The following is a 10,802-nucleotide window of genomic DNA, read 5'->3' as shown; positions in this document are numbered from 1 at the left end:
ACAAACTTTTGGTAAAATAAATAACTATCCAAACTATCTAGATCTAAACCCAATCCATTGACAACCCTAAATATGTAACTCGCAAAGAGAGAGAGCGAGATGAGAGAGGATCTATTTATAAAGTAAATAATTTAGTAAACTCAATAAATAATTTTTTTAACTTAAAAGAATAACAATATAAATAATTTGATGACAAAATGAGAGAGAAACAAAGAATTTCCTCACCGTGCTTTGGGCTCTATATGAATGTCGGGATCATGCTCAAGATCTAGGCCCGAAGTTTGATCCGGACTCAAACTTGGGCATAAATATGTTTTATTGATATAAACGCATATCACAATCCAATCCTAGCCCGACCGATTTATAATTGTAATCCCAAATGAGACCTAACCTATTGAGAGCCCTAAATATTTGGCTCAAGGAGAGAGATTGAAATAACTTCATAGTTAAATAAATTATTAATTACATGAATAATTTGCTAAGTTCAATAAATATAAATATATGGATACCTTACTTAATTTTGTAAAATAAACAAATAAAAAATTGAATTTAATAAAATAACTAAATATTCATTTATTATTAGTGTCGGGCTAAATCGAATAAATAAAAGTTTATACATAATAGTGTATCTAATGTATTAAAATATATAAATGAATAATTTGGTTTAATAAAATAAATAATTAAATAAAATTTCATTAATTATTGGGACGGGACAGATACATGCTTCCACACTAGACCTAACTCGTTGATAACAAAAAAAATAACGATCAAGAGAGAGAAAAATAAATTATTAATTTATTTTTTAAACTAAATAATAAAATCTATATATAACGACTCAATTCATTTAGTAAATTAATAAATAAATATCCAATCGATCTAAAACCTAGCCCGACCCATTGATAACCCAAAATATTAGACTTGGGGAGGGAGAGATATAGTGAAATAATTTGTTGATAAAATTAAATCGTTTAGAAATTAAAATAAATAAAATTTTTAACTTACTAAATTAAATATATAAATTAACTAGTGAGGAAATGAGAGAGTACTAAAGAATAACAATTTCCTCGCTAGGCTCGACTCAAGAGATAGACCTGATGGTTGGGTTGGGCTTGAAGTTGGGCTTCAATATATTCTATTGATATAAAGACAAAGCCCTTTCCGAACATGCCACTACCTGTGAATAGGTTTAATCCCAACTCAGACCCTAACCTGTTCATAAATTATTAATTAATGGAATAAATTAGTAAATTAAGTAAATGTAAATCTATGGATAATAATTTACATAATTTGTAAAATATATAAATGAATAATTTAATTTAATACAATAAATAAAATATCCAAGCTACGTAGAACAAACCCCACCCATTGACAACCTTTAAATGTAGGACACAGAGCGGTAATAAAGAGAGGGAAATAATTAAATAATCCGGCACGCTCTAAATCTCAGCTTGATGGTTGGCCTAGGCTTAGACTTGGGCTTTAATAAGTTATGTTGATATAAAGGTAGAGCCCAAACTAAATGTGGCCCGACCAACCGATACCTATCCTATTGATAACACTTACAAAAATTAATGATTAATTTGTTTTAGTAAAATAAATTAATAAAATTTCATTTATTATTGGGACAGGACAGGTACATCCTATCACACACCTGACCAAACATATTGGTTGCCCTAAAAATAGGCTCCGAGATGGGAGAAAAATAATTTGTTACGAAAATAATTCATTAAATAAAAATTTAGTAAATTAAGTAAATTGAAATCTATGGATAATAATTTACTTAATTTTGAAAAATAGATAAATCAATAATTAACTTTAGCAAAAAATAAATAAATATTCACTTGTGATTGGTGCAAGACTGGTCCAAGCTATCGAAATCCAAGCCCGCACCATTGACAACCGTAAATATTGGTCACGGATAGAATTAAATAAAAAAATTATGGAGAATAATTTATTTAATCTATTAAAACAAATAATAAATAATTTAATTTAGTAAAATAAGTAAATAAAATTTCAGTTATTATTGGGACAAGACATGTATAGCCTATCCAACATAAGATCTAATCCATTGATAGTCTTATAAAGGGAGAGATAAAGAGAAATACTTTGTTCATAAATTAAATCATTAATTAGTTTAATAATTTAGTTAAGTAACCCTAAATATGTAACTCGCAAAGAGAGAGAGCGAGATGAGAGAGAGAATCTATTTATAAAGTAAATAATTTAGTAAATTCAATAATCAATTTTTTTAACTTAAAAGAATAATAATATAAATAATTCGATGACAAAATGAGAGAGAAACAAAGAATTTCCTCACCGTGCTTTGGGCTCTATATGAATGTCGGGCTCATGCTCAAGATCTAGGCCCGAAGTTCGATCCAGACTCAGACTTGGGCATAAATATGTTATATTGATATAAACGCAAAACACAATCCAATCCTAGCCCGACCAATTTATAATTTTAATCCAAAATGAGACCTAACCTATTGAGAGCCCTAAATATTTGGCTCAAGGATAGAGATTGAAATAACTTCATAGTTAAATAAATTATTAATTACATGAATAATTTGGTAAGTTCAATAAATATAAATATATGGATAATACCTTACTTAATTTTGTAAAATAAACAAATCAAAAATTGAATTTAATAAAATAACTAAATATTCATTTATTATTGGTGTCGGGTTGAATTGAATAAATAAGAGCTTATACATAATACTGTATCTAATGTATTAAAATATATAAATGAATAATTTGGTTTAGTAAAATAAATAATTAAATAAAATTTCAATAATTATTGGGACTGGACAGATACACTTCCACACTAGACCTAACTCGTTGATAACCAAAAAACTAACGATCAAGAGAGAGCAAAATAAATTATTACTTAATTTATTAAACTAAAAAATAAAATCTATATATAACAACTCAATTCATTTAGTAAAATAATAAATAAATATTCAATCGATCTAAAACCTAGCCCGACCCATTGATAACCCAAAATATTAGACTTGGGGAGGGAGAGATATAGTGAAATAATTTGTTGATAAAATTAAATCGTTAGGAAAATTAAATAAATAAAATTTTTAACTTACTAAATTAAATATATAAATTAACTAGTGAGGAAATGAGATAGTATTAAAGAAAAACAATTTCCTCGCTGGGCCCAACTCAAGAGATAGACCTGATGGTTGGGTTGGGCTTGAAGTTGGGCTTCAATATATTCTATTGATATAAAGACAAAGCCCTTCCCGAACATGCCACTACCTGTGAATAGGTTTAATCCCAACTCAGACCCTAACCTGTTCATAAATTATTAATTAATGGAATAAATTAGTAAATTAAATAAATAGAAATCTAGGGATAATAATTTACATAATTTTGTAAAATATATAAATGAATAATTTAGTTTAATAAAATAAATAAAATATTCAAGCTACGTAGAACAAACCCCACCCATTGACAAACTTTAAATGTAGGACACAGAGCGATAATAAAGAGAGGGAAATAATTAAATAATCTGGCACGCTCTAAATCTCAGTTTGATGGTTGGCCTAGGCTTAGACTTGGGCTTTAATAAGTTATGTTGATATAAAGGCAGAGCCCAAACTAAATGTGGGCCGACCAACCAATACCTATCCTATTGATAACCCTAAATATTGGGCTCAGGTTGGGGGGGGGGGGGGGGGAAAGAGAGAAATAACTTATTAATTAAATGAATTATTAAGTATTTGAATAGTTTAATAAATTAAATAAATAAGAATCTATGGATAATAATTTACTTAATTTTGAAAAATAGATATTAACTTTAGCAAAAAATAAATAAATATTCACTTGTGATTGGTGCAAGACTGGTCCAAGCTATCGAAATCCAAACCCGCACCATTGACAACTGTAAATATTGGTCACGAGTAGAATTAAATAAAAAACTTATGGAGAATAATTTATTTAATCTATTAAAACAAATAATAAATAATTTAATTTAGTAAAATAAGTAAATAAAATTTCAGTTATTATTGTGACAAGACATGTATAGCCTATCCAATAAAGAGAAATACTTTGTTAATAAATTAAATCATTAATTAGTTTAAAATTTTAGTTAAGTAAATAAATAAAATCTATGGATAATAATTTACTGACTTTTGGTAAAATAAATAAATATCCAATCAATCTAGATCTAACCCCAATCCATTGACAACCCTAAATATGTAACTCGCAAAGAAAGAGAGCGAGCAAGAGAGAGAGAGAGAGAGAGAGAGAATTTGTTTATAAAGTAAATAATTTTTTTAACTTAATAGAATAATAATATAAATAATTAGGTGACAAAATGAGAGAGAAACAAAGAATTCTTCACCGTGCTTTGGGCTATATATGAACGTCGGGCTCATGCTCAAGATCTAGGCCCGAAGTTCGATCTGGACTCAGACTTGGGTATAAATATGTTATATTGATATAAACACAAATCTCAATCCAACCCTTGCCCGACCAATTAATAATTTTAATCCCAAATGAGACCTAACCTATTGAGAGCCCTAAATATTTGGCTCGGGCTAGCTTTTGTCAAAATTCTAATGGACCCGGCCGGAAGTCCAAGCCGAGATAGTGTAAAGTTGGGTCCCAAGCCTGGATTATGAAAGTCCACGTTCTGTGCACTTGTGGGTTCACGGGATATTTGAACCCGCCAATCACAAGCGACCACATCGGCATTTCGAAAAAAAAACACTAATATTTACGGGTGTTCAGCTGTTAGCTGAACAAATCCGGTTCAACCACCCACGAAAAGACTATGGGTTTTATTTCGAGGAGGGGTAGTTTGGGTATTTCTTGACAATAAAACTCAGAGAAGGTCTATTGCACATGCTAATACTTCACTACTTCCCATTCATACCAGGAGCAGATCTCATAGACTACCCTCAATGGTAGACCCAACAGACGGTCTACCGTCTTCGGAACTATCCACGTTAAGGTGGGGACCGGGGAAGCCCACACTACCCGATCGAAGGTCTTCACTCTTCAAAGATACCGGTCCGGTTCGATTTGATCGGTCCAGTATAACCCGATTAAACAAAAGAACTGAAAGTGTCAGCTGGACCAGTCTGGTCTTGCCCACTGGTCAAGCAAGTACAGTGTTGGCGCTTTCAACACCCACGAGGAGGCTCAGCTTAGCAGATTGACAATCAGGTCCAGCCGGGTTTTCGGAAAAGAATGATTTTGTGTTTCGGTGTAATTAAGGTGCACGGTTTTATTGGTATCTGATTATCTGTCCAAAAAATCCGGATTATCCAACGGTAACGTAATCATGCAATAATATGGGGAGCTCTTCTTTTTTCTTTGGAACGATGAGAAATTAGAAAAAAAAAACGCACATGATCGACGTGTATGGACGTCATGTGGGTCTCAAATTTGGGTCTACACGAGATTCCTTGTACATTATGCTTCATGACTTTCGTTTTTTTTTCTGCAGAAATGCTTCATGACTTAATTCATCAATGCTTGCGCCATCCGAATGAACCGGTAATTGTGCATAATTTCATTAATAGTTAAAAAAATGATACTGGGCTCGGCTTTGACTCTTCGCCATCAGTCCTTGGACATACTCTTTTAATTCGTCGCGACTAAGTAGTGACTCTGTTACTGGGTCAATCTGAAGAGCGACCCGGGACTGTCTGATGGTGGGTCGACTGGTCTGTACGGGTACAGGGTTGACTCTGGTGGGTTGCTCAACACGGCGGGGTTTAAATTGGTGGAATGGTGGCTGGTGGGGACAGATGCAGGAGGAGTGGCTAGGGTGAAAGGGGACTGTTCAGTTCTGGCCATTTGCTGGAGGAGAAGTTGCAGAGTGGCCCTCATCTCTTGTTGCATCTTCTGCTCTAAGTGATCAAAATGGGTCTCAAACTCGTAGACCTTGTTTGAGAGTATTTCGACGTCAACCTATTTGGTTGACTGCACACCATACTGGTCCTTAACTTTTGGGTTAACATTCTCCTTAGTGTTGTCATGCTCTTTAGGGATGGGAGAGAGGTTAATCCTATAACATCCTCTATGATTAAAGAACTAACCAAAGAGTCTAATGTAAGTGTGGTGGTGAGGCTACGTACGAGGGTCTCCTTGAAGGACAAAGGAAGACTAGGTGCAGGAGGTAGGCAAAAGGCTATGGTAAATAAGAATGATAAGATGATGATTTTGTTATGAAATGGACTCCTATTTATCGGGAGAGATCCCGAGGTCCCGAAAGGAAGGAGCCAAAAGCATTTGATTCCCACTGGGAAAGGGAATATTGGATTTGTTGCCAGTTTGTCAGGGAACACTACTAGGGTTTCACTACGTGTTTCACAAGATATCTCAAGGATGAACTTTTCTTTCGTTCGAGGATTCTCATAATCTGCGTGTGCTACTTCATTTCGTGACCCTTTTAACCAATGTGGTGTGAATGACATCATTATTTACCTGGCCCGCCCTTATTAGGCCCATAGAGCGTCCCATCACACACGTGTTTCTAGCATTTGTTCCTAGTTCGCAGTAGTTATGTGCTTATCGTGGTTCTGTAATAACTTTGAAGCTCATCATAGATCTGCACGTGTGCAAAGCTCATCACAAGTCTGTGTTCGCTTATGCGGGCCAAAGACCATCACGACCCATTTCAGGTATGATTTTATCGCAATCATGCGATGAGTTCATAACTCATCGCAAATGTGTGATGAGTTATTGACTCATCACAGGAATCTATGTGGTATTAATTCGACACCCTTTGTGCTCTATTGGTCTGAGTGACCACTATGTACCTATAGACATTGCTATGCTTTTGTCACTTCCGGTTGGTAGGGCGGTGTCTGCCCATCATTTGTAGTTTACGGAGTTCGTCCCTGCCAACCCGTCTAATCTTTGTGCGGACTTGATGAAGGAAGTCCAAGATTTCAAATCTTAGGTGGACGAATCGACTGCCCGTGGGAAGATGCCAATAGCCAAGGTGGCATTATGGTCTGAAGGGGAGACAACTTGTGTCACCTTGCAGCTTTTGTTCTCTATGTGACATTTTGTTTTTTGTTCCCAAGTACCCCGAATTATGGCTTACGCACAGTGCTGATTCCCCTTATTGTTATTGCTGCTGGCAATCATCAACTATCGTTGGACTCCATGTTTTTGGGTTATCTATTTTACCAGATGGATGACATTGTCCATCAGATGATGGATCCTAGCTACAAGCAGCGCCGAAACTATGTTTTTGCCCCCTTTTTGTTCATGTTCTCCTGCGAGCGTCTACAACTAAGTGTTACCCCTCGCCGTTTGTCCCCAGTGACTGTTGCCATCGCTACTCTAGAGGGGGGGCTTGTACGAGGAGTCCGCAATTCAATGCCATTCTACATTGGTGTCAATGTTCTTGAGGACGACGACCAACAATGCATTGTGGAAGCTGATAGCCCTCTTGCCCTTGTGGCTCATCTTGTGCTATGTATGGCCTGGTGTCGTTGTGTATCTTGATCGAGCCGGTGAGGCGCAAGTGGCAGCTTACCGTCCTGACCAGCTTCTCCGATAGTTCGGATATGATGGTATGGGCTCATAGTTTCTGAGATATTTTGGTGAGGATGTGTTTTGGAGACGTCGGAATGTGCTGGCGTTTCCAAATGTCTCCCGATTCCCTATCGCAGGTTTCGAGAGGGTCAAGCAGTGCGAGTCCTTGCACTTAACATATATGTGCTCATTGTTCGGTGGGATGTAGAAGTTTATGGCTGCAAATACCCATCCCCGTCACGTCATGGCTCTTCCTCCGATCGGGTCATGCAGCGGAGCAGAGGCGAGAAGAGATCCCTTCCCAGCTAAGTTCTTCACCGGTGATTGCAGAGGAGCGCGAATTTATGGGCGTTGTTTGGCAAGGTAAGAGTCTTGCCATCGAGGAGGGTGAAGGCAGCCGACCCCTTGCATCTAAGAAGTTTAGGACGACAAGGGTGCCTCGCTTTTTCTGACTGTCAATACCAGGGGAGGTTCGTGAAACCAGGTCCGACTTGTATCATCTTAGGCTGAGGAGGTCAGTGAGACTCACCTCGAGGTTTAAATTCCACAAGTCCCGCCTGAGGGCATTGTGGGTGAAAAAGATATGTGTCGTTTAGATATTTATTTGATGTTCCATTGTTCTTTATTTCCTTACACTAATTGCATCTTGTTTGTTCTATCGCAGGGAGTTCTCAATGTCAACATTGCTGATGTGGTAGTTTCGCCTGTTATTAGGTGTTTGGTGCAAGAGTTGAAGTCTCTTCAACTCCCTCTTGAAGGGCAAGAAGCAACTGAGGAGCATCCCATCGGCTTGGGAGATGCCATGGCCGATGAGAAGGGGAATGTTGGTGACTCTGCATCGGTTGCTCTTGTGCGAGAAGAAGAAACTCCTATGAGCTTGCAGGAGCAGCCCCCCAGTAGTCCGGTGGGTCATACTGAGGGTATCCAAGGGGATCAACCAACAGTTAAAATGCCAAGACATCACTTTGGGAGTCCAATGGGATGTGAATCATCGACCCAGGAGCCAGACATTGTTTCAGGGCAGCCCACTAAGGAATAGCAAGAGTAGAAACCTATTGTTGTTTTGCCTGAGCAGGTGTGTAAGGCTACGGTGTCAGAATTTCATCATGAAGAGGAACCTGTAACCACTAGCCATGTGGAGATTGGAGTTTGTGGAGATGTATTAGTAGTGCTTCCCTAACATTCTAAGGCTTCGGCGGTTTAACCTGTAAACTTGGAGACTCAGTCTAAAAGCGATCTTATGGATGTTGAGATATCATTGCCGCCCGAGGCTCTATCACATGACGAAAAGCTTGCATTGGTGCGCTAGGAGCTTCAAGAATACTAAAAAAAGCATTCAGAAAGGTTGGCTACCATCTGGTGACATCCCTCCGGTGGTTATAGGGACATCATTGAATATGATAGCAACAGTGATGAATTACATCATGGACCAATCCATAGATGAGCTTTCATTGTCTGGGTTTGCCCACTAGCTGAGGACTTGTGAGTCATTTTCTACTCTGGGCTTCAAGATGGACCATATCAAGGAGAGGGTGGTTCATCTGGCCCACGTATTTTGGAAGGTTGGTTACAAGGAGTCACATTCCTTAACTATTGAAGCTTTCAAAAGAGATTCGTCAGCGCCTCAAGGTTGTCGAATCGAATCTAGCGAAGGCCACAGAAAAGTTAGACGCCCTACTTGACGAGTGTGCTCGCCAAAGGAAGGTAGTATCGTAGTATGAAATGGAGCAAAAGGAGCTTTTAGAGAATGAAATGCAAAGGCAAAGTTTGGCGAAGATCGCCCGTATGAGGAGCAAGTGGTATGCTGATTGAGATGTATATGTAACATTATATCATGTAAAAAAACATTGAGATTTTTTAATGAAAGAGAATTTGGTTTTATTCTTGTGTGATTTGATTTCTCCTTAAAGTTTTGCTAATTGTGGCCCCTTTTGGTTTTTATAACGCATGAGGCAAGAGCAGCAGTGTTAATGGGTCTATCAGGCTGAATGCAACACCAGTAGACCCTTTTGGGCAGAGCGTGATGCCAGTAGGCCATTTGGGCTATGTGTATGTTTAGAGGATTTGGGCTCCTATTTAGTGATGATGAGGCCCATGGATTCGCTTTGTGTGTGAGCTTGAGACGTTTTGTATTTGTGATGAGTAAAGTGCGCACCGTTTATTGGATGTGTAGTATATTTAGGGTAGCAGTTTGGTGTCTCTACCTAGTTTGTATTTGTTTGACTGTAGCAGTAAGTTGAGCGTTGAAGCTATCTTGTAGTAGGTTGTTGCTTGGAGTATTGTCATTTTGCTGTCGACAATTTACTACCTTGGCACAGCAGGTAGCTTAGTTTATCATCACAATTGCGAGTCATAATCAAGTTATTTTCATCGCATTTTGGGAATACTAGGTATGTAATATTCCATTTCCCTTGGGTTTGCTAAGGGCTTTCTTTTACCGATATTCATGTGTAATTGTAGTGGTGAGGCTACGTATGAGGGTCTCCTTGAAGGACAAAGGAAGACCAGATGCAGGAGGTGGGATAAAGGCTAGGGAAAACGTGGATGATAAGATGATCCCATTGTTATGAGATGGACCCCTATTTATAGGGAGAGATCCCAAGGTCCTGAAAGCAAGGAGTCAAAAGCATTTGATTCCAACTAGGAAAGGGAATATTGGATTTCCTGTCAATTGTTAGGGTTTCACCACATGTACTACGCGATATCCTTGGAATGAACTTTCCTTTTGTCCGAGGATTCTCATAATCCACGTGTGTTACTTCCTTTCGTGGTCCATTTAACCAATGTGGCACGAGTGACATCATCATTTAGTGGGTGCGCCTTTACTAGATCCATGGGGCATCCTGTTATGTGCGTAATTTAAAGACGCACGTGTAACTAATATTTATTCCCTGTCTACAGTGATTCTACATTTGTCACGACTTTGTAATGGCTTTGAATTCATCGCATCCCTGCATGTGTCTAAAGCTCATCGCAAATCTGTGTGTCTAAGGTTCTTCATAGATTTATGCGTGTCTAAAGTTCATCGCAAATTTATGTGTGTCTAAAGTTCATCGTAGGTTTATGCCAGCCAAAGTTCATCATGACCCGTTTTGGGTACGAGTTTGTCGCAGTCATGCGATGAGTCATATATTCATCGCAGATGTCTGATGAGTTGTGAACTCATCACAAACGTCCGTATGGTATTAATTTATTTTATATAATTAAATTATTCATTTATATATTTTACAAAATTATGTAAATTATTATCCATAGATTTCTATTTATTTAATTTACTAATTTATTCCATTAAT

Source organism: Nelumbo nucifera, chromosome 1, assembly GCF_055504915.1.
Source record: "Nelumbo nucifera cultivar China Antique chromosome 1, China Antique-T2T, whole genome shotgun sequence".
In the NCBI taxonomy this organism is placed as follows: Eukaryota; Viridiplantae; Streptophyta; class Magnoliopsida; order Proteales; family Nelumbonaceae; genus Nelumbo; species Nelumbo nucifera.
This window is presented reverse-complemented; position numbering follows the sequence as displayed.